The sequence below is a fragment of the Mus caroli genome, chromosome 4 (assembly GCF_900094665.2).
Source record: "Mus caroli chromosome 4, CAROLI_EIJ_v1.1, whole genome shotgun sequence".
NCBI classification, from domain to species: domain Eukaryota; kingdom Metazoa; phylum Chordata; class Mammalia; order Rodentia; family Muridae; genus Mus; species Mus caroli.
In genome coordinates, this window is record NC_034573.1 from 80,896,002 (window position 1) to 80,909,707 (window position 13,706).

Genomic DNA, 13,706 nt, shown 5'->3' on the forward strand with positions numbered 1-13,706 from the left:
AGGCAAGGGCTCTACCACCGAGTTATACCTCTAGCACTAGCCACCCCACCCCCGCCCCGGTGGTGTGTAGATTCCTGGAATCTATCTATCTATCTATCTATCTATCTATCTATCTATCTATCTATCTATCTATTTATTTATTTTGAGGCACGGTGTCTTACAAAGAAGTCCTGGCTGACTTGGACTTGGGACTCACTCTGTAGACCAGTCTCCCATATGATAGAATCAAAGGAATATACCACCACGCCCAGCACCTAACATGTATAAATATTAAAAGCATTATATCAAGAAGGATTAAAAAAAAAAGACTTGAGGAAAATTACTCTCATTTCATTTCTTTGGTAATATCTAGTAAAGTGGAAATTCTAGACCATAAGATAGTACTATTAGACCAGGAAGGAACCAGCAAAGCCAACCTGGATAGTAAGAACCTGCTGGGTAGCCCAAAGGATCCTGAGAATGAAAACTTGGTTATCACTTTGTAAGTTCTGTTATACAGCAAAAGATAGCTGTTACAGGTGTTGAGGTAATACCTTCTTTTTTCTCTCCATTCTGCCTGAGGAATTTACCTGTATACATTTCATCAGACCAGGAAAGAGGGACAAGGGAGACTTAATTCCTTTAGCCACTTCTTGTTATATCACCAGAGTCTGATGTGTTTCTTGATCAAGTGTCTTTCTTCTGGGTAGTCTTACATATGCAGATTTTTTTCCTACCATACTACCTGTGTGTAGGGGTGATTTGGGACTGCCTATATTACTGAGTCTCCCTTGTGATCTTTAAAGATCCTGCCTAGAGCCCTGTTATTGTCTCTTATTAAGCTCTTCCAATTTTCCTAATTTGATTATGCCATCTGTTTCTTGCTGGGACCCTGACTGAGAAGGAGGCCTTATCCAGAAGGTACCATCTTGGCAAAGACCTGAATGATCCAACAGAATGAATCATGAAGAGAGCTGGGGGAATTGCCAAGCTCCTGTAGGACTGAGGAAGCAGGATGATTAGGGTCCAGAGAGCTGGAGGGGGCAGAAGGAAAGGTCAAGGTAGTGATGTGTGTGATCAAGATAGAGGTACCAGGGCCAGGGCAAGTAAACCATACCTGGTCTAATTGGCCTGTGTACAGACTTTGGCTTTTATTTTGAATGGAACGGGGACAATTGGAACCACATACATCTAATTAAATATAATGAGTTTGCTTTCTGTTATGTGTGGACAGTGGCTCCCTATGACTCAGTAGTGAATTTCTCCTCCTAGTGCTGAGCCTGCTGATGAATGTGTGGGCGTGCTCAGTCAGCCCAGCATGCTTGGGTGCAAGTTTAAGCTCTGTGTCTCCCTTGATGCTGCGGGTGACATGACCGACCTCTCTTTATAGTCGGGATTCAGATTACAGTGTCTTTTTTTGTTAGCATATTCTTTTCAGTTCTGCTAATGATTTGGGAGTGGACACATTTTTCTTATCCCTTTCTTTCTTTCTTTCTTTCTTTTTATTTTATTTTATTTTATTTTATTTTATTTTATTTTATTTTATTTTATTTTTGTTGTTGTTAGAGTCAATAGGCCCTTCTATGCCGGCTTCAAAAACTACTTATCTAAAAGGTCTTGTACAATAGAGAACTAACTGCCTAACTACTTCAGGGGAAAGAATACAAGGCATTTAACAGAGAAATACTGTCTGCTTGCCCACTTCTTAGCGATGGCAGATATTGTCTTTACTATTTAAAAAGTAAGACAGGCTGGGTAGACGGCTCATCAGGTAAAGGCTCTTGGCACTACGCCTGATGTTGAATCTTGGGGACCATATGGTGGAAGAAGAGAACCAACTCCCACAGGATATTCTTCGATCCCCACATTCACACAATGAATAAATAAATGTATACAAAACTTAGAAAGCAAGACATTCATTTGCATGTACACTATATACATACAATAACATATAGGTTTGAAACATATTTTGATGATTTAATGGCAATTTCTAGTAAAGGTGACATGAAATCTAGATCATTTCCGGAGTAAATGTAAACTCCACTCTCTGCAGCATCCAACCCTTCCACCTTATCTCCAACCCCTGAGGGTCAGATAAGAGTATTGAAGTTTGAGTGGAGTCTAAGCACCTCAGGGAGATTCTGTGTGCTTATGCTGGTTGGTGAGGAAGAGGGTGTGGTGCTGGGGTGGAGAGCACAGTCTCTGAATAATAGTTTTTGAAACTGAGTATATTTACAAACCCCAATACAGTTTTTAGCTGTGGTGGTTTGGATATGCTTGGCTCAGGGAGTGTCCACTATTAGGAGGTGTGGCCTTGTTGGAATAGGTGTGGCCTCATTGGAAGAACTGTATTACTGTGGAGGTGGGCTTTGAGATGCTCCTCCTAGCCGCGTTGGAGACAATCTTCTCCTGTTTGCCTTTGGAACAAGATGTAGGACTCTCAGTTCCTCCAGTGTCATGCCTGCCTGGAGGCCATGCTCTTTCTACAATGTTAATAGACTGAATCTCTGAATCTGTTAAATGTTTTCCTTTATAAGAGTTACCTTGGTTATGGTGTCTCTTCACAGAAATGGAAATCCTAAGACAGTAGCCCACTACATGACTTATATATATTTCAGACCCATGTTAGTGAAAGTTTTGTCTGGCAGCTTATAGAACTCTTCCTGGTTTTAAGGTGTTGACCTTTGATCTTGTCCTTGTGCTGGCTGCTGAGATGATCTCCAGGCTAAATTGGCTTCACACACTTCTGGATTACACCTTTGATCTTGCGATTCCCATTTTTCTTTGTTTTTGAGAAAGGGTTTTTCTGTGTGTCCCTGGTTGTCCTAGAACTCCCTCTGTAGACCAGGGTGGCCTTGAACTCACAGAGATCCACCTGCTTCTGGGATTAAAGGCATGCACCACCACTGCCCAGCTCATCTTGCAATGCCTATGCCGAAAGCTAATTTCTAATGCAATAGCATTTAAGAGCCGGGGTTATAGTTCAGTGGTAGAGCAATTGCCTAGCACATGCAAAACCTTGGATTATCCCCAGTATGCTAGGGAGGAGGGCACGATGCCCTTGGAGGTGATTAGGTCATAATGACTAAACCTCAAGGATGTGGTTAGTATCGTTATCAGAATAGTTTGATACAGGTACAATGTGACCCCATCACCTGGGAGGTTGAGGCAAGAGAATGATGAGTGAAAGTTAACTTCAAGTACATAGTACTTTGGATGTGAGCCTGGGCAATGGAGTGAGACGCTGTGTCAAGGAAAGGGGAAGAGCAGGATATGGGGTAGGAAGGTTTGCAGGGGAGAGGGTCCTAGTGAGTACAGAGCACATACTTAGACTGCATGAAGCCCACAGTTTGACCTTTCAGAATCATCAGGGAGAAAAAATAAAGAAACAAAAACAGTGTTGGGAGTCTTTACCCCTTCTGCTATAGGAGGGCACTGAGAAGGTATTGTCTGTAGAGCAAGCCCCCCACCAGATGACAAATCTGCTCATTCCTGGCTTGGGACTTTCTAGCCCATCGAATGAGAGAGACATTTTTTATTATCTGTAATATATTCACTCAGTAAGATACTTCCTCATAGGAGTAAAAAAATGGGCTAAGATCTTTCAGAGTAAGTATTTCCCCACAAGATCCTAAACTACCAGTTTTGGAGACAGACACTTTATTGAGAACAGGATGGCTGGTTTCAAATGTATCAGCTAGGTAAATAGCCTTGGTCAAATTGCTTCATATTTTGTGCTTAGTTTCCTTATTTGAAAAAAAAAATGTAATAACTTTACTATTCAACTTGGTTTGTGAATTAAATAAGTTGATATACTTAAAACAGTATACCAGACATAGCAACATGTTTGATTAGGACCAAGTGAGCCTCAAGAAACACAGGAATAAGCCAGGGGTGTAGCCCATACCTTTAGTCCCAGCGCTTGGGAGGCAGAGGCAGAGGCAGGCAGATCTCTGTGATTTTGAGGCCAGTCTTGTCTACAAAGAGAATTCCAGGACAGCCAGAGCTACAAAATGAGAGCCTGTCTCAAAAAACCAAATACAGGAATAGACAAGGGAAACAAATTTAAAATGTTCCTAAAATTTGTACTTGTGTAGTTGGAAAACTTATGGGAATATCATCAAACTAATAAAACCAAAAAGGTAATTATAAATCTCACAGAACTCCCATGTCCCCAAGGATATAAGCGATTGAATACAGGAACATGTTCAAAATTAATTTAGATAAATTCTTACAGAATGAATGCATTATAAGTTATTGGAAGATCTAGAGATGGTGTGTGGAATGTAATTACTGTTCTGAGGTGAAGTATAGGAAACCAAGAATTTCCTGTTAGCATATTATAATGGCCTGGCAAATTTAACTTACAAAACTGCTTGCTAAATTCCTACCACGGAATTAGAATCTGTAGAGATGTACCCAGGCTTCTTTTAAAGCTCCCTAATGCTTCTAAAAGTGCATGGGGTTTCAGAAACAGTCAGGTAATAGATTTCTATTCCTTTTAACGTCTTTATTTATTTATTTATTTATTTATAAACGCAGTTGTTTTCGTTTCTGCTGCGTTGTGCCAGGTGTCACAGACTTCCCCTGTGGGACCATTCCTTCCTATTTCCTAAAGAAAATGCTTGGCTATAATAAATGTTATATAACAATAATAGTCGTGGTAAAGTTCTAAGAACCAGCTCTCTTTAGATCAAATTCCCCCGTAGCAGAAATTCCTGGGCCTTGACAACTATACAAGTAGAAGCAGGGGCACAGAAGGAAGAAATGAAGTCACTGAGCAGCAGCTCCAGGAAGCAAGCTGGCTCTGAACCCTAGCTATCATGAGTACTCCGCCCCCGCTCCCTCTGCCCCTCCTCCCGACTCCAGCCATGAGGATTTACAAAATCTCCAAATATCAAGAAGCTGTCCTGCATCTCCTAAAGCTGCCAACAGGACTCCCTGGCTCTGTGCAGTGGCATCTCCAGACAGGATCCTTTGCTTTCAGATCCCAGAGCCTGAAGATCAGCCTGCACCACTGCGATGTCTGGCTGGGGCTAGGGTTGGGACTCAGCTAGCTTCACTTCACCATCTAACTGCAGTGAGCCGCCAAGGCCTTGTCACGCATGCGCGCGAGGGGGCGGGCATCCCAGCAGAGGAGGCGGGACTGGTTCTTGAAGTAGGTTTCGTATTGGCTGTCTCCGATAGGCCCCGCCTCCGAGCGGTGGAGGCGGTGCGTGGGACACGTCAGGCACGGGAGCAGGCTGCGCCTGTGGCAGAAGTGAGGTAAGCCATGCGGCGTGGCTGACCGTCCACCGGAGGCAGCCGGGTGGGCAGTTGCCGCATCGGGTCCGGCTGCAGCCGCGGTCACGAGGGCGAGGGCGAGGGCGAGGGCGACCGAAGCTGGACCACTTGGGCTGGGGTGCAGGCCCGCGGCGGAGCATGTGGCCGCAAGGCCGTGGCGTCGCGTGAGGCGGGCAGGGCATTTGACCTGCTGCCCCTATTGCTGGCCCGGCGAAGCGTCCCGTCCGGCTCCCGGAGGATCTGGCCTCGAGCGGTTCCCTGGTGTACGGCTCCAGGACCCGCTGGCAGTGGAGGGGCTTGGCAGCCGGAGAGGCTGGCACGATCAGTCTAGCTTACCTGCCTCAGGTTGCGGTTGTCACCCCTCCTTAACCCGGTCTCTGGTTCGGGGCAGCGCCAGAGATTCTGGTGTCCTCTTGTCTGGCCTGGGGTGACTGTCTGAGTTCCCTGGGACTCAGACGCAGTTTTTGTCCACTTTAATGCAAAGGCTCTTGGGTGAGCAGAGCCTGTTTTCTGACTCAGGTCTCTGGCTCTGAAGAGTTTTCCTGTGGGGCTTCTGAATGTTCAGCGGTTGCAGGCGCCTGCGGTTGTGTAGGACTTAATCCCAGTTTGTTTCAGGCAAGGTGCCTTGACCCCTTGTTTGTAGTTTTGGATCCAGTGAAATCATACCGTCATTGACTCATTCATTGCAAACTTTTAAAATGAGCTCCTTGGTGGATAGTACCTGCCTTTGCTTGCATTTAATATGCCAGTGCTAGTGTCTGAGTTGACAAGATTTGAGATGGATTTTTTTTTTTTTTTGTGGTTCATTTTTAGGATTTAGATGCAAAAGATGAAGCTCTCTTGGACCTTATTCCAAGGTTTTTTGTTTGTTTGTTTGTTTGTTTTCCCCTCTCCTTCTAATAAACCCTAAAACCCATTGGCCCTGAGGGGTGATCCTAGGAACTGTGCCACTGAAGACCACAGACGGATGGGCTTCCTATGGAAAAGTAATTACAAGTATTCTGTAATTTTGGAATGTTCAAGGAGGAGATGGGCATACAGCAGATTTACTGAACGGTGTTAGCAGTTGGGAAACAACTAAGTAAAAAACACATGATGTCATTTATGATTGTGTATTTTATGCTTCAGTGACAAGTGTTTCTGTTCACAAACACTTGACTAGCAAGCGAGTGAGTGCATGGTTACAATTTTGATTGACATCCAGTTTCTGCAAAGAAAGTACCATGACTCATCTAAATTTTGAAGTGTAATAATCATGAAGTTTTTCGTTATATATAAAAATACTCCATAGAGATAACTGGACAAGAATGCAATTTTCAAAGCTTTTGACTTGCTTTGGTGATAAGTGATAGCCAAAACAACCGAATTATTTACTTACCAAATTAATCTTATTAACAGTTCACATTTCTTTGTTTTCCATATCTTGCTTAGTTTTTTTGTTTCTTTTTTAATTGAAATAATTTAAAATTATCATGTTACTATTTGGTGGGTTTTAATATCATGTTACTATTTGGTGGGTTTTAGTTGCTTGATGGCTCTAATTGAGGCCTAATAATCCAAAAGTAAATAAATTGTTACTTCAAGGTAAAAAATACCTGTATAGATGTGATAGATTTTTCTTATGGTAATTGATTATTGGTATTTACACATAGTACAGATCACCCTTTTCTAGTATAAAATGATTTCAAAGGTAATTATTCTGATATTCCGAGCCTCATGATATTTGACATTGTCCATAAACTGTTAGTTGAATTAATATTAATTAGAGGTGTAAATCAATTACAACCACTATTAGTATAGTATCTTGAGCTATCTTAGATGATAAAATACAGCTTAGCCTTAGAAGTATAGTTTAAATCTGTGACTTATAAATAGCAATTAATTGGGCAGAGTTTATGTGTACCATTTCCATCATGGTAAATAAGAATTGCTAAGCTAATTGGACAAGTGTTGTTTGTCAGTTTCCTCTATAAAAAATATTTCAACCTTTTAAAAATGTAGATCCCATTCATTTCACACACTAGATTACAAAATATTAAAGTGTGTAAAAAAAGATTTTTAATCTGTTTCAAGTCACACAATGTTGAGAGTAATGCAATGACGTCTGTAATTTTTTTATCACTTTGCTAACTTATATTCTCATTCATTCAGCCAGAGTCAGAGTATGCATGTATTTGTTTTATTGCTTGTTTATCTGGATAGATGAGAATGGCCTTGAACTAATGATTTTCTTGCCTCAGTCTACCCAAGGCTGAAATTAGGGCAGGTGCCACCCTTTCTGGTTTATATCTTGCTGGGACTGAAATCAATACCTTGTGCACTTAAAATGCATTATTATTATTATTATTATTATTATTATTATTATTATCATGTGAATTTACATGAGCCCAGATGCCTGTGAAAGCCAGAGGCATCAGATTCCTTGGATCTTAGAGTTATAGGCAGTTGGGAGCTACCTGATGTGAGTGCTGGGAGCCAAACTTGAATACACTAGAAAAGTATTACATTCCCTTAGCTGCTGAGTTGTCTCTCTGGGCATCTGAGTATTCTGATCATACAGACCCCTTAACTTATTAAGAGGTTATAGCCCGAAAATCTTACTGTAAGTCAGTAATATTGTACGTCAAAAATGCATTTAAGAAGAATGAGCACCATGTGTAATTGTGTGGCAGACAGGTGACTTTCTATGAGTTTGACATCATCCTGGTCTACAAAGTGAGCTTCAGGCCAGCTAGGCCTACATAATGAGAACCTGCCTGGTTCAGTGGGTAAAGTGCTTTCTATGATAACTGGATTTCTTAGTACCCATGTAAATGGTAAGTAAATGGGTGCCTTTAATTGCAGCATTCAAGAGCTTAGACAGAAGATCCCTGGGGCAAGATACATATCTATACTAGCTGGAATTGACCAGCTATGGGTTCAGTGAGAAACTTTTCCTTATTAAATAAAATGGAGGGCAATTGAGGAAATCAGTTGGTGTTAACTTTGGGTGCCCATACAATGTACATATACCCATACCCCCATATTTACCTGCAAATATGCCAATGTGTGTGTGTGTGTGTGTGTGTGTGTGTAAAAAAGTAAGAGTAAAAAAATTCACTTAATGTTGGTAGATGCGTGTTGTTGCTGTCTGGAGGATCTCCTTTTGATCTGCAGAACCTGTGTTTAAAAGGAATTTGGGGGTGGTGGCCTGTGGTCATAATACTAATTAAGAGAAGGTGAAGACAAGTAAATCACTGAGTCTGGGTGGCCTGCCAGCCTGCCTAGCCTGTATGGCCAATTCCAGGTCACTGAAAAACCCTGTCTCCAACAAAGCATATAGAATATCTGAGGGGCAATAGCCGAGGTTCTCTTTGGCCTCTACCTACACATGTCCACAAGCACACATGAATGCATGCCCACACACATACATGCGCATCTGTGCACACACACACACATAATCCATTTAGTATACCTAGTTTCTTGCTCAGCATGGTTTAGCAACAGTCTATTCTACACTATGGACTGTTTATCCTTGTGATCTAGCTGACTGGAAGCTGCTGCTTGCTGCTGCTTCCCAAAGAGCCTAGCCTCTCATCTTAGATTTCATATGTTGCTTGGTGAAGGAAAGATTAACATCATATTTTGAGGTATACTGTCTACTGAATGTATGTATATTACTCTCTCACTACGGTGAAGCTGAAAAGAAACACCAGTCAGACCATTTTAGTCAAGGACTGTCTTAATATTGTCATACCTCTGACTTTAAAGTCTGTACAGCTCTGGGTGATGTGATGTGTACATGTAGTCCTGGGTACTCAGGGAGTTGAGCCAAAGAGGAGTGCTTGAGCCCAGCATTTTGGTGCAAGCCCACAAGCATAGTGAGGCCCACCCTCCTTTATATAAATAAATGTTAAGAAAGCTGCACAATTCCTCATTGTTTATGATGAGAAAGCATTTATTTAGAACAAAGTAAGGTGAGGATTCAAACTGCATATTCTGCTATTTATTTATTTACTTTTTTTGAGATACAGTCACACTGTAACCTGGCTAACCTTAAACTCACAGAAATCCACCTACCTTTGTCTTCTGAATGCTGGAATTAGTATATTTATGTATCTTTAAAATGACTTATCTTTTTGCTTGCCTAGAGACCAATGAACCATTCCATCCAAGCATATAAACTGAATATTTTCTTTTTAGTGTTCCACAGTGTATCTTCCAGTCTCTGTTCGTCAGATGAGCAGTTACTTGCTAATTTGGCCCATAAACATGTTGAATAAATGTTATAAATGTGAGTGTTATAACTATAGCTTTATATCCTGGTGTATTCTGCTTTCTCTCTTGAATCCTAGCACTTGGGAGGCAGAAGCAGGTAGATCTTTGTGAGTTCAAGACCAGTGTAGTTAGTGAGTTCCAGGAAGATTACTTCCTAATAATCAGAGAGACCCAGTCTCTAAAAACAGGAAAAGAAAAACTTTTCTTTTTGGCCCATTTGCTTTTAAGATTTGCTTTAAATTTTACTGTTTAACAGTCATTGAACATGTTGGTTACATAACTAAAGCTTCAGTTTCTAGTATAAGCTGTTAATGGAAATAGAGGAAAGGCTTTATATTATTTTGAGTTTTGAAGCATTGAACCAAGTGGAACTTATGTCTTCTATGGGTGTGCTTGCATGTTTGTGTGTAGATACAGATGAGTGTGCCATGGGGCACACGTGAGTGACCTAATATGGGTGCTGGGAACCAAACTCAGGTCCTCTGGAAGAGCAGATGGCTTAACCACAGAGCCATCTCTTTAACCTGGATTAGAGACTTTTAAAATGGATTTTAAAAAACTTTATTATTATATTTTAAATTTTATGTGTATGGATGTTTCGTCTGCTTGTATGACTTTCACAACAAATGTGCAGTGCCCAAGGAGGCTAGAAGAAAGCACTTGATTTTCTGGAACTGGAGTTATAGACAATTGTAAGCTACCATGTGGGAGCTGGAAATTAAACCCAGGTCCTCTGGCCGAGCCGCTAGTGCTCTTGGCCACTGAGCCATCTCCATCTCTGGATTAAAGGTTTTTTCTAAAACATAAGGTATTTTCAGTTTACAATAGATTATTAAGATATAACCTCATTATAAATATAATTTAAGCTTTTAGGGTACTGATGGGATGTAGGGCTTGGCTGATATGGAATAATGAGAATGGTGTGTTGTGTGCCTCACCTACCTGAACATTGATACAGCTGATAACTAATTAGGGAGGAGAGTTGGAGAAGAGGTCGGTATGTGATCCTGGTTTCTGAAGTCTGAAGTCTGCCTGGTGGTAGTGGTTAGAGAACATGAGGGATACTTGCATGTTATTCTCTCAGAGGAACAGGCATAAGACAATAAGTGATGTAGAAGCACTTTTCCTGGATCTTGAAGTTCATCCCTCTTTTATTTGAGCCACCCAAAATGGAATGCTTGCTTAGTTTCCACCAGGTTGTGGAGATAGGGGACCTTCTTATGAAGAATCAAGGATGCAAGACCATTTATTGATTGGTATTGGAATCAAACTGTTGTGAAGAAGGGAAGAGTGGTTAGTGGGAGGAGGACATCTTTAAAGTGTTTGAAAGGCTGGCTCAGCCTATGAAGTGCTTGCTGCACAAGCCTGAAGACACCAGTTCGGATCTCCAGCGCCCACATAAAAGCTGGGGTGATCTTGGGCCAAGTTGATGAGTTCTGGAGTGAGGTCCTGCTTAAAAAAATAAGGCAAAGAATGATCAAGGATGATGCCCAGCATGGACCTCTGACCTTCACATATGTGTACATGCATGCACACACACCTGCATACACATTTGCATATGTGTATACACATATGAGAAGGTACATATTTCCCACACTGTGTGAGCATGCACAATTTAGCTTTTAGGTGGCAGAGCTTCCCTGAACTGTGTTTGAAGTTCCAGTGATTTCTGGTTTTGAGGAAACTTACTCTGGACAAACTTTATCCTATCACACACACACACACACACACACACACACACACACACACACACACACACGGAGTTTATCCCAACAGTCTTCAAATTTAGTGTATAGAGATGGAGAATTAGTTTATTTTTGAAATGGCTCAAGTAGTAGTCACTTTGTAAAGGTATATAGCTAGAATGAATGACATCTAAGACCATGGCCCACTCTCTTCCCTTCTCTTCCTTTCCCCTCTCCTTCTATTCCCTCTTTTTTCTAGGACATCTCTAATGTTATGCAAGTATTCTATGACTGAACTATACTCCCAGCCAACCATAGCTTTCACCTTTCTTGTGTTTTGATACAAATTCTTTCTACATACCCTAGGCTGGCCTAGAACTCATGGCCATCTTTCTACTTTAGCCTCCCAAGTGCTGGGATTATAGGTGATGCCTCGTTAACCTACTAGTTAATGTCTTTTGTCCCTTTTGCCTATAATATTCTCAGCACAACAGCCAAGATAATTTTTTTTTAAGGGCGAGTTGGATATCTTTCTTTTGCCTGAAATTCTCTAATTTTTTTTTTGACATCCCCCTCAACCCTTCCTCCCCAAAAGGAGAGTCTGTCTTTGTAGCAGTGCTAAAAGGCAATGCTATGATCTGACCCATTTTTGGCCACCTTACTGTAATTCTCCCTCAGTCAATTATTTTCAAATGAGCTTGTTATTCATATGAGCATATTCTTACCATGTTTTTTGTCTGCCTTTTTTCCTTGCCTGGCATTTTCTTCTGAGACTGTGACTTGTTCCATCACCTCCTTTAAGCCTTGGAATAAGTGTCAGCTCTGTCAGTGAGACTTTTCTTGCCCATCCTTTATAAAGCTGTAACCCTTTCCTAGTGTCATCTCTTCTCTTGTCCTTGGTTACATTAAGCGTAGCAGTCGTTTCACAGATTCTTGTGACTTACTGTTTTCCTGCTTCTTGTCTTCCCTCCTGTGACTATAATCTAGCAGGGCAGGAGCTTCTGCCTCACAGTGCCTCCTACTGTGCTTGGCACAAGGCGAACATCTAGGGATTTTTGTATCAGATATATGTAGATGTTGGTATTGAACCTTTTGGAAAGCCCAGGTTTACTTTTCATGTTTTATGGAAAAGCCCTTGAACTAACTGAATTGTCAAGTGAGGACATTTTTGGCTTATTATTATTTTTATTTTTATTTTTTAAAGGTCTGCTAGGTGGGATTCTACACCAAGGCTCTTTATCTTTTGTAGGAAAAACATTATGGTCTTTCAGTGCATTGGATACTTGTTCTTGGCATAGAGCAGGAGCTTCACCTCATGTCCTACATCAATCATGTTTATGGCAAAGCTGAAGGCTAGGTCTGTGGCGCAGTAGGAGAACACTTCGATTCTGCAGCAGTACAGAAAGCAAACCAAGTCAGGACAGAAAAGCAGAGCTGATGAGCAGGCAGGCTGTGGCTCACTTGATAGAGTTCTTGCCTGGCATGTGTGAAGCTTAGGTTAGATTCCCCAGAGTGACTTAATAGATATGGAGTGTCTCAGAGCTCAGGAGGGAGAGGCACAAGGATCAGAAGTTCAAAATCATCCTAGGCTATTTGAGAGATCCAGGTTAGCTTGAGCTACTCAGACTCAATCTCAGCCAACCAACCTATCAGTCAACCAACCTATCAGCCAGCCAAAACAACAACAACAACAACGAAAAAACAAACAACAACAACAACAATGCAAAAGCAAAACCCAAGAGGCTGATATGAAGGGCTACAGTATAATGTAGAAAAATTTCAAGTCTTTTTTAAACTCATGAATCTGTCTGCCAAAAGGTATGAATTGAAAATATCAGATGAGAGATGCTTTGCTATTCAAAATAAAGGTATTTAAAATTTTAATGTATGGCATAATCATCATATAAATCAATTTGGACCATGACACTATGATAATAAGCATATAATTTAAAATGAATGATTCTGAATAAAATTTATAATTTTCTTAGTGCCTCATTTTGCTTTTGTTAGATGCCATTAACACAATTTTCATTCATATGATGGGTGATACATGATTATACTTTTTTAAACAACAGGTATTGAAATCTTACCATTTTTAGTTGCTTATTTTACACATTTTAGTCTTTTAAAGTCCACTTTTATTTATTTGCATTTGTGTGTATGTGTGCATGTGTGTGTCTGTGGTAGGGTGCACATGCGTATCACCATATGAATGTACACATCAGAGGACAACTTTCTGCTTCTTCCATGGGCTTCACCCAGCTCTGGGGCAAGGGGTCTAATGGACTCCAAGATAGACTCTGTCTGGCTGTGAATTTCTGTATTTACCTCCATCTGTTGCTGCTGGAGGAAGTCCCTCTGATGATGAGTGGACTGATTTACACCTATAGTAAATTATCCTTAGGAATCAATTCTTTCTTTCTTTCTTTCTTTCTTTCTTTCTTTCTTTCTTTCTTTCTTTCTTTCTTTCTTTCTTTCTTTCTTTCTTTCTTTCTTTCTTCT

General features: G+C 41.0%; 1 protein-coding gene across 1 annotated transcript in view; it reads left to right on the forward strand.

Annotated features, from left to right (window-relative positions):
• The first annotated feature begins 5,166 nt into the window (after nucleotides 1–5,166).
• Focad (focadhesin) overlaps nucleotides 5,167–13,706 on the forward strand; it is a 294,020-nt gene continuing 285,480 nt past the window's right edge. The window contains exon 1 of the mRNA XM_021160670.2: nucleotides 5,167–5,244. The gene's annotated coding sequence lies outside the window, so the exon portion shown is untranslated. The remainder of the gene's footprint in view (nucleotides 5,245–13,706) is intronic.